We start from the raw sequence: 17,866 nt of genomic DNA on the forward strand, positions 1-17,866 counted from the left end.
ATATAACTTTTAGGATTATTTGTTCGATTTCTTTGAAAAAAATGGATGGTACTTTGATAGGAATTGCATTAAATGTGTAGATTGCTTTAGGTAGCATAGACATTTTCACAATATTTATTCTTCCAATCCAGGAGCATGGAACATTTTTCCATTTCTTTGTGTCTTCCTCAATTTCTTTCATGAGTACTTTATAGTTTTCTGAGTATAGATTCTTAGTCTCTTTGGTTAGGTTTATTCCTAGGTATCTTATAGTTTTGGGTGCAATTGTAAATGGGATGGACTCCTTAATTTCTCTTTCTTCTGTCTTGTTGTTGGTGTAGAGAAATGCAACTGATTTCTGTGCATTGATTTTATATCCTGACACTTTACTGAATTCCTGTACAAGTTCTAGCAGTTTTGGAGTGGAGTCTTTTGGGTTTTCCACATAGAGTATCATATCATCTGCGAAGAGTGATAGTTTGACTTCTTCTTTGCTGATTTGGATGCCTTTAATTTCCTTTTGTTGTCTGATTGCTGAGGCTAGGACTTCTAGTACTATGTTGAATAGCAGGGGTGATAACGGACATCCCTGCCGTGTTCCTGACCTTAGCGGAAAAGCTTTCAGTTTTTCTCCATTGAGAATGACATTTGTGGTGGGTTTTTCATAGATGGCTTTGATAATATTGAGGTATGTGCCGTCTATGCCTACACTTTGAAGAGTTTTGATCAGGAAGGGATGCTGTACTTTGTCAAATGCTTTTTCAGCATCTATGGAGAGTATCATATGATTCTTGTTCTTTCTTTTATTAATGTGTTGTATCACATTGATTGATTTGTGGATGTTGAACCAACCTTGCAGCCCTGGAATAAATCCCACTTGGTCGTGGTGAATAATCCTTTTAATGTACTGTTGAATCCTATTGGCTAGTATTTTGGCGAGAATTTTTGCATCTGTGTTCATCAAGGATATTGGTCTGTAGTTCTCTTTTTTGTTGGGATCCTAGTCTGGTTTTGGGATCAAGGTGATGCTGGCCTCATAAAATGAGTTTGGAAGTTTTCCTTCTATTTCTATTTTTTGGAACAGTTTCAGGAGAATAGGAATTAGTTCTTCTTTAAATGTTTGGTAGAATTCCCCCGCGAAGCCATCTGGCTCCGGGCTTTTGTTTGTTTGGAGATTTTTGATGACTGTTTCAATCTCCTTACTGGTTATGGGTCTGTTCAGGCTTTCCATTTCTTCCTGGTTCAGTTGTGGTAGTTTATATGTCTCTAGGAATGCATCCATTTCTTCCAGATTGCAAATTTGTTGGCGTAGAGTTGCTCATAGTATGTTCTTATAATTGTCTGTATTTCTTTGGTGTTCGTTGTGATCTCTCCTCTTTCATTCATGATTTTATTTATTTGGGTCCTTTCTCTTTTCTTTTTGAGAAGTCTGGCCAGGGGTTTATCAAATCTTATTAATTCTTTCAAAGAATCAGCTCCTAGTTTCGTTGATTTGTTCTATTGTTTTTTTGGTTTCTATTTCATTGATTTCTGCTCTGATCTTTATGATTTCTCTTCTCCTGCTGGGTTTAGGGTTTCTTTCTTGTTCTTTCTCCAGCTCCTTTAGGTGTAGGGTTAGGTTGTGTACCTGAGACCTTTCTTGTTTCTTGAGAAAGGCTTGTACCGCTATATATTTTCCTCTCAGGACTGCCTTTGTCGTGTCCCACAGATTCTGAACCATTGTGTTTTCATTATCATTTGTTTCCATAAATTTTTTCAATTCTTCTTTAATTTCCTGGTTGACCCATTCATTCTTTAGAAGGATGCTGTTTAGTCTCCATGTATTTGGGTTCTTTCCAAATTTCCTCTTCTTATTGAGTTCTAGCTTCAGAGCATTGTGGTCTGAAAATATGCAGGGAATGATCCCAATCTTTTGATACCAGTTGAGACTTGATTTAGGACCAAGAATGTGATCTATTCTGGAGAATGTTCCATGTGCACTAGAGAAGAATGTGTATTCTGTTGCTTTGGGATGAAATGTTCTGAATATATCTGTGATGTCCATCTGGTCCAGTGTGTCATTTAAGGCCTTGATTTCCTTGTTGATCTTTTGCTTGGATGATCTGTCCATTTCAGTGAGGGGAGTGTTAAAATCCCCTACTATTATTGTATTCTTGTCGATATGTTTCTTTGATTTTGTTATTAATTGGTTTATATAGTTGGCTGCTCCCACGTTAGGGGCATAGATATTTAAAATTGTTAGATCTTTTTGTTGGACAGTTCCTTTGAGTATGATAGAGTGTCCTTCCTCATCTCTTATTATAGTCTTTGGCTTAAAATCTAATTGATCTGATATAAGGATTGCCACTCCTGCTTTCTTCTGATGTCCATTAGCATGGTAAATTCTTTTCCACCCCCCACTTTAAACCTGGAGGTGTCTTCAGGTTTAAGATGAGTTTCTTGTAGGCAACATATAGATGGGTTTTTGTTTTTTTATCCATTCTGATACCCTGTGTCTTTTGTTTGGGGCATTTAGTCCATTAACATTCAGGGTAAGTATTGAGAGATATGAATTTAGTGCCATTGTATTGCCTGTAAGGTGACTGTTATTGTATATTGTCTCTGTTTCTTTCTGATCTACTACTTTGAGGGTCTCTCTTTGCTTAGAGGACCCCTTTCAATATTTCCTGTAGAGCTGGTTTGGTATTTGCAAATTCTTTCAGTTTTTGTTTGTCCTGGAAGCTTTTAATCTCTCCTTCTATTTTCAATGATAGCCTAGCTGGATATAGTATTCTTGGCTGCATGTTTTTCTCATTTAGTACTCTGAGTATATCATGCCAGCTCTTTCTGGCCTGCCAGGTCTCTGTGGATAAGTCTGCTGCCAATCGAATATTTTTACCATTGTACGTTACAGACTTCTTTTCCCGGGCTGCTTTCAGGATCTTTTCTTTGTCACTAAGACTTGTCAATTTTACTAGTAGGTGACGGGGTGTGGACCTATTCTTATTGATCTTGAGGGGGGTTCTCTGAACCTCCTGGATTTTGATGCTTGTTCCCTTTGCCATATTGGGGAAATTCTCTCCAATAATTCTCTCCAATATACCTTCTGCTCCCCTCTCTGTTTCCTCTTCTTCTGGAATCCCAATTATTCTAATGTTGTTTCGTCTTATGGTGTCACTTATCTCTCGAATTCTCCCCTCGTGGTCCAGTAGCTGTTTGTCCCTCTTTTGCTCAGCTTCTTTATTCTCTGTCATTTGGTCTTCTATATCGCTAATTCTTTCTTCTGCCTCATTTATCCTAGCAGTGACAGCCTCCATTTTTGATTGCACCTCATTAATAGCTTTTTTTTATTTCAACCTGGTTAGATTTTAGTTCTTTTATTTCTCCAGAAAGGGCTTTTATATCTCCCGAGAGGGTTGCTTTAATATCTTCCATGCCTTTTTCAAGCCCGGCTAGAACCTTGAGAATCGTCATTCTGAACTCTATATCTGACATATTACCAATGTGTGTATTGATTAGGTCCCTAGCCTTTGGTACTGCTTCTTGTTCTTTTTTTTGTTGTGAATTTTTCCGCCTTGTCATTTTGTCCAGATAAGAGTTTATGAAGGAGCAAGTAAAATACTAAAAGGGTGGCAACAACCCAAGGAAAATATGCTTTAGCCAAATCAGAAGAGATCCCAAATTGTGAGGGGGGAGAAAGGGGATAAAAAGGGGTTCAAAAAGAAAAAAAAAAGAAGAAACTATTTAAAAAAAGAAAGCTGATAAAGAAAATATATAAAAAGAGGAAAAATATATATATATATATATTAGATAAACTATTTAAAAAACGTTAAAAAAGAAAACGGTAAAAGTTAAAAAAATTTAGCAGAAGAAGAGAAAAAGAAAAAAAATTGAAAAAGAAAAAAAAATTAAATTAACTGCATGGCTAAAAAATCTGTGGAGAAAGCCATGAGTTCCGTGCTTTGCTTTCTTCTCCTTGGAATTCCGCCACTCTCCTTGGTATTGAAACTGCACTCCTCGGTAGGTGAACTTGGTCCTGGCTGGGTTTCCCATTGATCTTCTGGGGGAGGGGCCTGTTGTAGTGATTCTCAAGCGTCTTTGCCCCAGGCGGAGTTGCACTGCCTTACCCGGGGCCGCGCTGAGTAATCCGCTCAGGTTTGCTTTCCGGAGCTTTTGTTCCCTGAGCGCTTTCTGTAGAGTTCCGGAGGACGGGAATGAAGATGGCGGCCTCCCGGTCTCCAGCCCGGGGGAGACGAGAGCCCGGGGCCCCACTCCTCAGTGCGCCCTCAGAGAACAGCGCCCAATGACTCCCGTCACCCCGGCCTCCAGTCGCGCTCCGAGCTGACCGAGCCTGCGACTGGTTCAAGGCAACCCCGAGCTGAGAGTCACTCCTCGGCTCTGTCTCTGTAGCCGGCTTCCCCGCTCCAATACCGGTAAGCTCTGCGACACTCAGACACCCCCGATCCTTCTGCGACCCTGCGGGACCTGAGGCCGCGCTGACCCCACCTGGGCTTCACCCCAGTTAAGCCTCTGGAGTGATGTCCCTCAGCGGAACAGACTTTTAAGAGTCCTGATTTTGCTCCGTTGCTCTGCCGCTCGCCGGGAGCCGGCCCCTCCCCCAGCGGTCTATCTTCCCGTCGCTTTGGATTCACTTCTCCGCCAGTCCTACCTTTCAGATAGTGGTTGATTTTCTGTTTCCAGAATTGCTGTTCTTCTTCTCTTCAATCTCCCGTTGGATTTGTAGGTGTTTGCAATCTTTAGATAAGCTATTTAGCTGATCTCCCGCTATCCGAAGTAGTCTCAGCCTGCTACTTCTCCGCCATCTTGACTCCTCCTATTTTTTTACTTTTTAAAATATATTATTTATTTACTTGATTGAAAGTGAGAGAGCACAAGCAGGGGGAGCAGCAGAGGGAGAGGGAGAAGCATGGATCCTGATGTAGGGCTCGATCCCAGGACTCCAGGATCATGACCTGAGCAGAAGGCAGACACTCAACCAACTAAGCCACCCAGGCACCCCCATGGTCATTTTTAAATCTCCTCTTCCATCTCACCCTTTCTTAAGGATTGTTGTGCTAGTGCCTGTTATTGAGATGAGTAAGGTCCATTTCCCAGGAGTAACAGCATAGAGAATAAAATACAATTTCCATACACACACTGTGGCCACACCTGACCCACACACCCATTCAGCTTTATCAACCCCGATATAGGAATGTTAGTGCACTCAGCGTTGTTTACATATTTTCTATATCACTGCCTGAAGTCTCTTTCTTCACCCTGCTCTCTCACCTAAAAGGCCGCAGTGATTTTGCCCTCTTCAATTCTTCAGCAATTGTTTTTTTTTCTTGAAATATTGCTCACATTATTATTTTCATCTCTACTTACCTCAACACACCCATTAGCCTCTTGAGGGATCAGAGCTGTATTTTAAAAAGGCGTGCATTATTCATAGCCTCTGGAAGTCATGGGCACATAGAGGCAGTATAGGATGAAGGCAAGAGCTTTGGGTTTGGAATTTAACAGACCTCGATTCAAATCTGGTTTAGAACCTGACAGACTTAAAACTCTACATCTATTAACTTGCCACCAAGGGAACATAGAGCAGTGAAGAAATTCACTTAGCTATTTACTGGATAGAAGAAGAAATCAAGGGCTTTAAATGCTAGAAAGGAGCTATTAATAGAGGCTATGCTACTTCATCATGAAAGAACAGCATTATGTTAGAATAGAATGAGTCCACATGTCCAGTAAAATTAGTTGAAATATGTCCCCTTGCTCATTGGTAAAAAATGTCTTCAGTTAGGTTCAATAAGAGTGTAGGGTACTAGCATCATTCAAATTTCATGCTTTCTGTCTACATCAGTTGTTTAGAGTCAGTTGTGAAATCTGATAGCGAATTCTGATATCTACTATATCAGAAAAGTAGGAAAGTGCTACTTTAAGTGGAATATTCCCTTTATAAAGGATTGTTTAAAAATTTTTTAAATAGTTAATATGTATATATTGTCTAGCATATAGTAAACACTTAATAAAATTTAAAATGGCACTTTTATTGAGTAATATTTGCTCATTGATTAATTTTTATTGGTCCCAAAAAGCACACCCTTGAATTTTTATCATCTTTGGAGAGAATTGGGAGAATGAGAAAAACTAAATATATTGATTTAATAAATAATACAGAAGGGGCTATGTGGCTGAACTGTGATTCCCCCAAGTTCATATGTTTAAATCTTAACTGTAGAATATGACTATATTTGGAGATAACACCTTAAGAGGAATTAAGGTAAAATTAGATCTCATGGTGGACATAATTCAATATGGCTGGTATTGTCATAAAAAGAGGAGATGAGTAGGACACAGACTCACATAGAGGAAGGACCATATAAAGACATCCATCTACAAGCCAGGGAGAGAGTCCACAGAAGAAAGCAAATTCACTGACACCTTGAACTTGGAATTCTAGCCTCCAGAATTATGAGAAAATAAATTTATGTCATTTAAGCCACCCAGTTTGTCATGGCTTGTTGTGGCAGTAAACTAATACAGAATTTGGTATGGAGAAGTAGGGTATTGCCGCTGTAACAAATTGTGGAAGTGGCTTGGAACTGAGTAATGAATGGGTAGAGGCTGGACAGGTCAGAGCTGCATTTTAGAAAAAAGGGGGGAGATAAACCATGACAGACTCTGGACTCAGGGAACAAAATTGAGGGTTACAGAGGGGAGAGGGGTGGAGGATAAGGTAACTGAGTGATGGGTATTAAGGAGGGTATGTGTGGCAATGAGCATTGGGTATTATATGCAACTAATGAATCGTTGAACACTACATCAAAAATTAATGATGTACTATATGCTGACTAATTGAACATAATAATTTAAAAAATGAAAAAACTTAGATATCTCTGAAAAGACTTTAATGGTGCCTCTGGTAGGGTATCAGATAGGGAGAAGGGACATGTTACTGGAAACTGGAGGAAAGGTGATTCTTATTATTGTAGTAAGTGGCATAGAATTTGACTGATTTGTGTCTTAATGTTTTGTGGATAGTAGAACTTGTAAATGATGAATTTGGATAGTTAGCAGAGATTTATAAGCTAAATGTTGCAGGCATGGCCTGGTTTCTCCTTGCAGCTTATAGTGAAATACAAGAGGAAGTAGATAAATTTCTATGCTAAAAGGAACCAGACTTGAGATGTGGAAAATTATCAGCCTAATCATTGCAGTTTTAATATGCATTTCCCTAATGGATAATGATGTTGAATGTCTTTTCATGTGTTTGTCATCATCAATTTGTCCTGTTTCGTGAAACGTCTGTTCATATCTTTTGCCATGTTCTAATTGGATTATTGTTTATTTGTAGTTTTGTTGTATTTTTTGTTTTACTGTTGCATTTTAAGAGTTATTATCTTCAATATTGTTCTTTGTCAGGCATATGGCTTACAAATATTTTCATCTACGTGAAGGATCTTTCAAGAAGAAAATAAGTTTAATTTTGATGAAGTCCAAATAATTTCTTTTTATGGATCATTGAGTTTATGGATCTTCAAGTCACTTTGTGTCAAGTTTGTGAATTTTTGCCTAGCCTTAAATTCCAAAGATTTTTCTTCCTGTACCTGAATTTCCTAAAAGTTTTTATATTTTTCTGTTTTACATTTTAGTCCATGATCCATTCTGAGTTAATCTTTGCATCAAGTGTGAGACTTTGGTTGAATTGCACTTCTTTGCCTATGGATATCCACTTGCTGCAACATTATTTGTATTAAAAGGCTATCTTTCCAGGGCCCCTGGGTGGCTCTGGGCAGCTCTGGGCTATCTTTCCGGGGCCCTTGGGTGGTTAAAAGCCTCTGTCTTCGGCTCAGGTCATGGTATCAGGGTCCTGGGATCGAGCCCCGCATTGGGCTCTCTGCTCAGCGGGGAGCCTGTTTCCTCCTCTCTCTGCCTGCCTCTTTGCCTACTCATGATCTCTGTCTGTCAAATAAATAAATAAAATCTTAAAAAAAAAGCTATCTTTCCTCCATTTCACTTTTGCACCTTTGTGAAAAATCAGTTGGTCATATTTATCTGAAGCTATTTCTTCGTTCTCTGTTGTGTTCTATTGATCCATGTATTGGTCCCTATGACAATCACATACTGACTTGATTAGTGTAACTACCTAATAAGTCTTAAAATCAGGTAGACTAAATCCCTTGACTTTATTTATTTGCAAACTTATTTTAGCTATAGTCTACTTCTCTTGCATTTCCATACACATTTAGGATAGTCATACCTATACCTACACAAAATTTTGCTGGGATTTTGATAATAGTTGTATTAAGCCCAAATATCAATTTAAAGAAATTTTATATCTTTACTATGTTGGGTCTTCCAACACACAAAAAGTATGTCTCTCCATTTATTTAGATATTCTTTAATTTCTTTTATTTCTTTTATTAGTTTATGTTGTTTCAGGATATGTCTTATACATGTCTTGTTAGATTTAAACCAAAGAATTTAGTTTTTTAGATGATTGTAAACAGTATTTTATTATTAATTCCAGTGTTCATGTGTTTGCTACTAGTATTTAGAAATATAATTTTTTTTGTTTATCTTATATCCTGTGACCTTCCTCAACTTATTGTATGTAGATACCTTGTTAGCCATACATAAAAGGCAGTTGATTTCTTCCTTTCTAATTTATATGTTTTTACTTCCTCTTCTTGCTTTATTGCATTGGCTAGAACTTCCAACACTGTGTTTAATAAGAATGGAAATCCTTAACTTGTTCCTGATCTTAGGGAGAAAGCATTCAATCTTTCATCACTAACAATAGTGTTACCTGTAGGTTTTTGGTAGATGTTTCACGTGAGGTTGATGAAGCTACTTTCTATTCCTATTTTACATAGAGTTTCACCATGAATACCAGGCCAATATGGTCAAATTATTTTTTTGCATCAATTGATATGATCATGCGGTTTTGCTTTTAGCCTCTTTTATAGTAGATTACATTGACTTATTTTTTAATATAGAACTAACCTTGTATCCCTGGAATAAATCCCACTTGGCCATGAGTATAATTCCTACTATAAATTGCTAACATCTATTTGTTAATATTCAGTTACAGATTTTAATCTCTGTATTTATGATATAGGGTGCTCTGTAGTTTTCTTTTTTTGTACTTACGGTTTGGTTTCTTTTGGTCAGATTAATCCCAGTTTCATAAAATAAAATGGGAAGTGTTTCTTTCTCTTCTATTTTCTAGAAGTAGTTGTTTAGAACTGCTCTTAAAGAACTGAAGTTCTTTAACAGCTTAACAGAACTCTCCAGTGAAATCATTTAGGCCTAGAAATTATTTTGGGGGGAAATTATTAAATAATGAGCTCAATTTTTTAAGTTATAGGGATATTAAAATTACTTATTTAGTATTTACTGAATTTTGGTAGTTTGTGTTTTCTGAGGAATCAGTCCTTTTCACTTAACTTGTTATATATGCATGCATGTAGAATTATTTCTAATAGTTCCTTAACATCATTTTAGTGTCTGCAAGGTCTCTAATGACATCCTGTTTCATTCTTGACATTGGAAATCTGTTTTGCCAGAGGTTTGTCATTTTTATTGATATTTCCAAAGCGCTGACTGTTTCATTGGTTTTATCTATTGCTCTTTTGTTTCAGCTTATTTCTGTCCCTTTCACTATTATTTCTTTCCTTCTGCTTGTTTTTGTTTATTTTGATCTTCATATTCTAGATTCTTCAAGTGAATGCATAGATTACTGATTTGAGACTTTTCTTCTTTTCTAAAGCATTCATTTAGTGCTATCACTCTCCCTCTCTGCACTGTTTTTGCTGTTTCACACATTTTTGATATGTATCTTCATTTTCATGCAGTTCAACACGTTTTCATTAACCTTAAAATTTGTTTTTAGCCCATAGATTATTTTGAAGTATGTTGTTTAGTTTTCAAATGTTTACAGATTTTTCTGTTATTTTCCTGTTACTGATTTCTACTCTAGTTCAGCTGTGGTTAGAAAACACTCAATCTGAGTTTGTTCATCTTTAAATTTGTTGAGGTTGGATTTATGGCCCAAATATGGTTTATTTTCTATGAAACTGTATTACATCCCATTCATTGATGACATTGAGTTTTTCTATACTCACACTAATTTTCTAATTGTTCTATTAATTATTGAGAGAAGGGTGTTGACTTCTTCAACTATAATTGTGATTTTGTCTATTTATCCTTTCAGTTCTATTAGTTTTTTTAAATAAACTTTATTTTTTAGAGCAGTTTTAGGTTCACAGCAAAACTAAATAAATATACAGAGATCTTCCTTCTGTCCCTGTCCCTACACATGTACAGCTTCCCCCATTATCAACATGCCCTATCAGAGCAGTACATTTTTTAGAGTCAATGAAATTGCATTGACATATTATAGCTCAAAGTCCATAGTTTGCATATAATTACATATAATATCAAACATTTTCAGTTGTACTTAAAATAATAAGGGAAAGTATGCCTATCTTATCAGAAGTGGTACTCTCAATGCAGTATTTTTTTTTTAAAGATTTTATTTATTTGACAGAGAGAGGGCACAAGTGGGCAGAGAGGCAAGCAGAGAGAGAGAGAGGAGGAAGCAGGCTCCCTGTGGAGCAGAGAGCCCGATGCGGGACTCGATCCCAGGACCCTGAGATCATGACCCGAGCCGAAGGCAGAGGCTTAAGCCACTGAGCCACCCAGGTGCCCCAATGCAGTATTTTTAAAACATCAAAATGTATGCAAAAAAAATCTATGTAAACAAAATATCAAAACTTTTAAATAAAGACAGGATTAGTATTACTGTGTTTCCTCTTATCTTAGGCTCCAATGTAGCCCCTCTTTAGCACTGTTATTGATTATTGATCCTGTCTATATTTAAAAACTCAGGATTTACTTGTGTAACAAAGAAAACAACAATCAGGCTTAAACAAGAGAGAAACTAACTTTTTTCTTGCATAGAGGAAGTCTTGAATCAGCAGCTCTCGGCTGGGAAAGAGCTCTATGGCACTATTGGGAATTTGGGTTCCTCCCAGTTTATTCCACTAAATTCAGCCTATGGCTCCCTTTTCAAGGTCACCTTGTAGTTATGCTTAACTCTGTTGAAGAAGGAGGAGGAATGACAGAAAAGCACAGAATCCTTCTGGTAAAGACTCATCCCTTTGCATTTCTAGCTGGCAAAGAAGGTTGGGAATATGGTCTTTTATTCTGGGTTGCAATACATTCAGCTAAACATCAGGGTTTGCTATCTAATGAAGAGGACACTAGATGATAAGGGAAGAATTAGGAATCTCTACCATACATTCAATATATTGTTAGGTCCCAAAGTCTGAAGGACATTGACCCAATCCCTATTTATTTCATGATTCCATAAATATTAGACTAGCAATAATAATAAATAATAATAAACAGTGATAATTTTATTTGGAACAAAATACACAGTCAAATGCACCAAGTATAGAGTGCAAGAATTTTAAGGTACTTGAATGTTGAGAACTGTTGGAAAACATCAACACTAACTAACAGCTCCTTCCTTCCCATGCTCTTTTTAAGGCTGACCTGGAAGTTCTCACTTATCATCTTGGTCAATATGAATGGGTGCTATTTTAGATCTAATTCACTGACACAAAGTGCATAGGCTTTATTTTCCCCCATATCAATCCCATTGTTCTGGGTATCTGAGAGGCAAGTTCCCATTAGCATCCAGACTATTAAATTCCCTCAGTTCTCACAGACGACAGCTGTGTAAAGGTGACTCTAAAGTTTTCTGGGGCATCAGTCTTGCAGCAATATATCTATTTCAGGAAGAGGGGAAGAATTTTGAACAAGGTCAATAGTTACTTTGTTTTGTTTTTTTTTTTTTGCATCACCCCCACCAGTGTAATATCAGTATGGAAGCTCCAAACTGAGGACTGAAAGACAGGATTTTATTATATCTTTAAGAGAAAAATGGGGTGCCTGGATGGCTCAGTGGGTTAAAGCCTCTGCATTCTGCTCAAGTCATGATCTCAGGGTCCTGGGATCCAGCCCCGCATTGGGCTCTCCTGCTCAGCAGGAAGCCTGCTTCCTCCTCTCTCTGCCTGCCTCTCTGCCTACTTGTGATCTCTGTCTGTCAAATAAATAAATAAAATTAAAAAAAAAAACCTCTATTAAAAAAAAAGAGAGAAAACTCATAAAGCCATGAACCTGCAATGGAGAATTTTTTGTTTCAAACCAAAATTTTAAAAATAAATAAATAGATAAACAAACATTAAAACTAAAAGGACACATGGAGTAAAACATTTTAGGTTTCTTTGCTCATAATTATCTAATTTATAGATGTGATGTAACAAAACTTTACTAAAGATAAATCAGGGAAGATTTTAGTACACTTCAATTTGGGAGAGCAAGGGCAGAAAAAGAAAAAGAAGTAACAGTTGAAGAGACCTTGTCAATTGGAAAACACTGTATCCAGCTGTTAGCAGTAGGATCCTGGTGGCTCCATAATGCAAGTGCTAAGCATGTGGTACCATCTCTCAAAGAGATGAAGATATTTCCCTAAGGTTGTACATTTGAAATGTGTCAGAGTCAGAGCTCAAACAGATCTAAACCTTTTCTAACTGCAGGAAAACATGCTGCCGCCCAGGCATGAGAACATAGTAGGCATGAAGAGAAGTAAAGCAAAAGCCACAGCTGGGTCAGTGCTAGAGACTGGCAGAGCGGCAGGTATGCGGGTAGCCCAGGGGTCCCCTAGTGTTCATAAGTCACTGATGTCACACCCTGCTATCCACTAAGGATCCCAAATTTTCTTTTACCTCTTACCACAGTTTTTTTTTTCTTTGAAATGTGAAGTTCCCTATTTAATTATTGTTCATAATTCTTCAATTCTGTTCTACTCTTAAGCTACATAAAATGCCCCAAATGGTGAATTAAGAGAAAACTGGATTAAACAAAAAGAACCATATCTGTTTAACCCAAGGAAAAAAAATTCAATGAAATAGCATTCTTTTCCACTTCAAGGCTGACAGTTTCTCACCCTAATGTTTGGGAAAGTAGGAAAAACCATTCTGCACCCAACTCCACCCATAAAATGACTGCAGCATATAAACCCTTGGAGGCACCAACAATTGCCCAGTTTATCTGTGGGAAGTTTCTGTCTCTCCCTCTCTGACATGTTCACTTCTATTTGCCAAATGCTCTCAGTGTGTCAGTCCCTTGTACCAGGGCACTCTCCACCAGATACATCACTCTAAGTTTTCTTTTATCTCCATTCTATAATTCCCCCAGATAGTTTTGTAATTCATTAGTAACTTGTTAGTATTGAGTATTCTTATGAGAGGTGTTAAATTTAACAAGAGAACCTGGGAGTGAAAATCTCTTAATCCAAAATTAATACTGGCTGGTAAACAGAATATTGTGGAGAATAGAGGTAGAGCTGTAAGGACTTCCAATCATTCCCCGGGGACTTCTGAGGGGATGAACCTGCTCCCAGGGGCAAAATCAGGAGATACCAACTGCCAACAGCTCACCAGCTGTCCTTACAACTTGAATGAAACTCCTGAAGCATGGTCATACTCTTTCTTCTGAAGTTTTGCTGGATTCTCAAGATACCCCAAAGACCCAGGGGTTAAGGAGGAAAAAGGATTTGCTTTTCCAGTTGGAAGAGTGTCCATAGCTGCAATCTTAGCCTACTGGATTCCAGTAGCTCTCTTTTGTGTTTCACATTGCGATTCAAGATGGCATAAGTACTAAGAAAATTTATGTGGCATATCAAAAGCTTGAAGTAAAGTTTAAAATAGCAAAGTAATATATTCAGTTACAACGTTGTACACAACCCCATATAAGAAATGGTTGTTTTCTTTGTTTGTTTCATTTACTCTAAGATGACATTAGGTATTTCTTGCATGGTCGTAATTTTTGAAACCAAGGAGGCTAGTTCAATATGTTCAAGGGGGAAAAGGTATTTCTGTTCAGATATGTTAATAAAAATGGGTTGCAATGTTGAATATCATTCTTTTAAATAAACTAATAGAATATAAATCTCTCTCAGTGCATCTTATCTCCTTTAAAATAATACACCAGGAGAAAATGATCTCTTTTCTTTTCATGCTCTGATTGGGTTTAATCCTTCTCAATTGTCTCCTGACTCTTAGCTGTAAAACAAAAGATAACTAAAGGCCATGGTAAGAGCTTAAGTTCTTATATAAAATGGGATTTTTGGTTTCTTCAAAATGTTGCTTAATCTAGAAGATATCATAATACCAGAACAGTTGTCAAATTAGGAGCCAGTTCTGGGCTATCCTATCAATTGACATTTTCTCGACTTCTCCTTTTTCCAGACTCAGAATTCATTTGAGTTTTTTTTTTTTAATTTTGTTTATTTATTTGACAGAGAGAGATCACAAGCAGGCAGAGAGGCAGGCAGAGAGAGAGAAGGAAGCAGGCTCCCCACTGAGCAGAAAGCCTGATGCGGAGCTCGATCCCAGTACCCTTGGATCATGACCTGAGCCGAAGGCAGAGGCTTTAACCCACTGAGCCACCCAGGTGCCCCAGAATTCATTTGAGTTTTAATCAAATGTGAAAAATTATCAAGAAGGCAGGATTAATAAACCTAATGTGGGTAGATTTTCTGTTCTTCACAATATGGGCAGCCCCTACTAAGAGTTGATTCTCATAATTTTTTGGCAGGAGTGGGGGGTTGGAGAATGAATTGAATAATTTCTTCTTTATTACTCAGGACTTTGAGATTGCACTGTCTCTAGTTGAATTATAAAAGCTTTTATAATGCAATGCCACTTAATGTTGACTATTGTCAAATAAATAATTGTAACAATTATTTTTATGCCCAAAATTTCCTGAAATCTTTAACTATATTGAGATATAATTGACATATAACTTCCTGTAAGTTTAAGGTGTACAGTGTGATGATTTGATACATGTGTATATTACTAAATGTTAACCACAATAAAGTTAGTTAACACAGCCTTCACCTCACATAATCACCGTTTTTTTGTTGTTATAGTGAAAACATTGAATCTCTATTTTCGTGCCAACATTCAAGTATATAGCCCAGTATTAATTACAGCTACCATGATGTATCTTAGTTCATGGGAACTTACTTATAACTGAAAGTTTGTACCCTTTGACCAACTTCTCTCCATTTCCCCCAGCCCCAGTCCCTGGCAACCACCACTCTACTATTGGTTTTTATGAACTTGTTATTATTAAATTCCACATATAAGTGAGATCATACAGTTGACATTAAGAGGTAGGAACCCCTATTCATAGCCAAAACAAACACTTTGCTAAAAATACATATATTTGCCCAGAAAAAGTGAATATTTGCTAAAAGATATTCTTCACTTAAAGTTTATTTAAAAAAATAAAATTCGGGGCGCCTGGGTGGCTCAGTGGGTTAAGCCACTGCCTTTGGCTCAGGTCATGATCTCAGGGTCCTGGGATCGAGCCCCGCATCGGGCTCTCTGCTCAACAGGGAGCCTGCTTCCTCCTCTCTCTCTGCCTGCTTGTGATCTCTCTCTGTCAAATAAATGAATAAAAAAAAAAAAAAGAAATGCTTAAAAATAAATAAATAAATAAATAAAATTCATGTGCCCTACAATATGAAAGAGATTTTAAAAAGCTAAAAATCCTACTGTATTGAATCATATGAGTCACTGGAATAATCCAAAAACAATTACTTTCTCAAGTTAGAAGCACTATTTTAGCAAGATGGTTCTGTTTGATTCAATATTTGGTGGAGACTCATGCCTATATGCATGAATGCTGCTGAGCCAGTTCAATCCAAGCAGTTTAAAAACCTCTTATATTCTCAGACCTAGGCTATATAGGCTCAATTAGGATCCATGAAAATCACTCTGACAATTAAAAGTAGGATAATAAAGAAATTTTGATAACCTAAATCTTGGAAAATTTTTATGATTCAAGGTGGTGAGATATTTTGAGATAGAAATTGATCATGTAGATTTCATTTCTAGAATCCTAAGAACAGATGAAGCAGAGGATGCCAGGTGTGGACAGATGAGCCCTTCTTTCCATGGGTTACACAACAAAGAAGCTTATTAAAGAGCATGGACCAACTCTGACCCAGAGAAGAATGGTGTCCTACAGTCCACAGCAATAGGCACTCTAAGCTAACACCAACAACAAGAACAACAACAAAATGGTTGAAAATTTCTGGAGAAAACTCAGAATACTCTACGGCTAAACTAAGCCCATGTGAAGGTTAATAAGAGATGTTACGAAAGAATGAAAAGCAAGGAATCTAGAATTCTGAAAATATCTAACAGCCAAACTCATTAAGATGTCCTTGTCTCAAGCAACTGAAAAGGGAACTAATATTTGGGGAGCATCTCTGTTGCAAAACAAGGTACTAGATGCTTTAAACATTTCCTTTAATTTTAATAACCCTGTGAAGTAGGTATTGTTAACTTTCAAGGCCACAAAATTTATTAGTAAGTTAGAAATTCAGGATGCAATCCAGATCAGTGAGACTCCAAAGCCTAATCATTCCCACTGCATTGCACTACTTATGTGGAAAAAGCAGCACACACTGGATAGTTGGTAAAATTAAGTTAGGTAAATTACGGATGCATTCATGCTTTTACCTATAATTCTGTTCAGAGTAATTTACTTTAAACACCTACCTATAGGAGTCCAAAAATATAATTCACAAAGTTATTTAGTATTGCATTATTTGTAACAGTAAATGTCTGGAAAAACATAAAATGTCTTCTGATAAGGGAGTGCCTGAATAAGATATCATTTATACATTGCATTTGTACATTGAATTAATTGAATTAATTATGCAGTTACATAAAAAGAATGAAAAAGTTAACTATGTACATATATGGAAATAGCTCTAGAAAAAATTCATTAATCAAAATAAAGTACAAAACACTGTATAAAACATGCTAACATTTATTTATATACATTTATATAACATTTATTTATATATAAGCACAAATATATACACTTATAAAGATATTCATCAGAAGAAACAGCTAAAAATTAATTAAAATGTTTATATAGAAATGATAAAGGGATATGGGTTGAGGGGACAAATAAGCTAAATTTCTTTGAGTTTGTAACTTATTTTTTAACTATGTAGATATGGTTACTCAATAACACTAATGATCAGGAAATTGAAAATGAAAACCTGCAATGATATCACCTCATACTTTTTAGGATGGCTGTCATATATAAAATAGCAACAGCTAACAAAGATGTGGAGAGATTGGAGCCCTTGTACACTGTTGATCAGAATGTAAAATGGTTCAACCTCTAAGGAAAATATGGAGGCTCCTCAAAAAATTAAAAATAGAAGTACCATCTGACCCCCCAATCTTACTTCCGCCTATATATATCCTAAATAACTGAAATCAGGATTTCAAAGAGATGTTAGCACTCTCATGTCTCCTGCAGTATTATTCACAATAGCCAAGATATAGAAAAAATTTAAGTGTCCATGAACAGATAAATAAAGAAAATAGAGCACATACATACAATAGAATATTCAGCCTTCAAAAAGAAGTCAGTCCTGCTATACACAACAACATGGATAAACCTTGAAGACATTATACTAAGTGAAATTAGCCAGACACAGAAGGAAAAACACTGCATGATTTTACTCATATGAGTTATCTAAAATAGAAACACAAAAGGAAAATGATGGTTGCCAGGGGCTGGGGGGAGGTAAAAATGGGAAGTTGCTTTTCAATGGATATAAAATTTCAATATATAAGATGAATAAATTTTAGAGATCTGCTTTACAACAGTGTGCCTATACTTAACAATATGGTACCATACATTTAAAAATTTCTTGATAGGGTAAATCTCAAGTTAAAAGAAGCCTTAATATGTTCTCATCACAATTAAAAATAATAATAATAATAGGCCTATTTTA

This window comes from Lutra lutra, chromosome 2 (genome assembly GCF_902655055.1).
Source record: "Lutra lutra chromosome 2, mLutLut1.2, whole genome shotgun sequence".
In the NCBI taxonomy this organism is placed as follows: domain Eukaryota; kingdom Metazoa; phylum Chordata; class Mammalia; order Carnivora; family Mustelidae; genus Lutra; species Lutra lutra.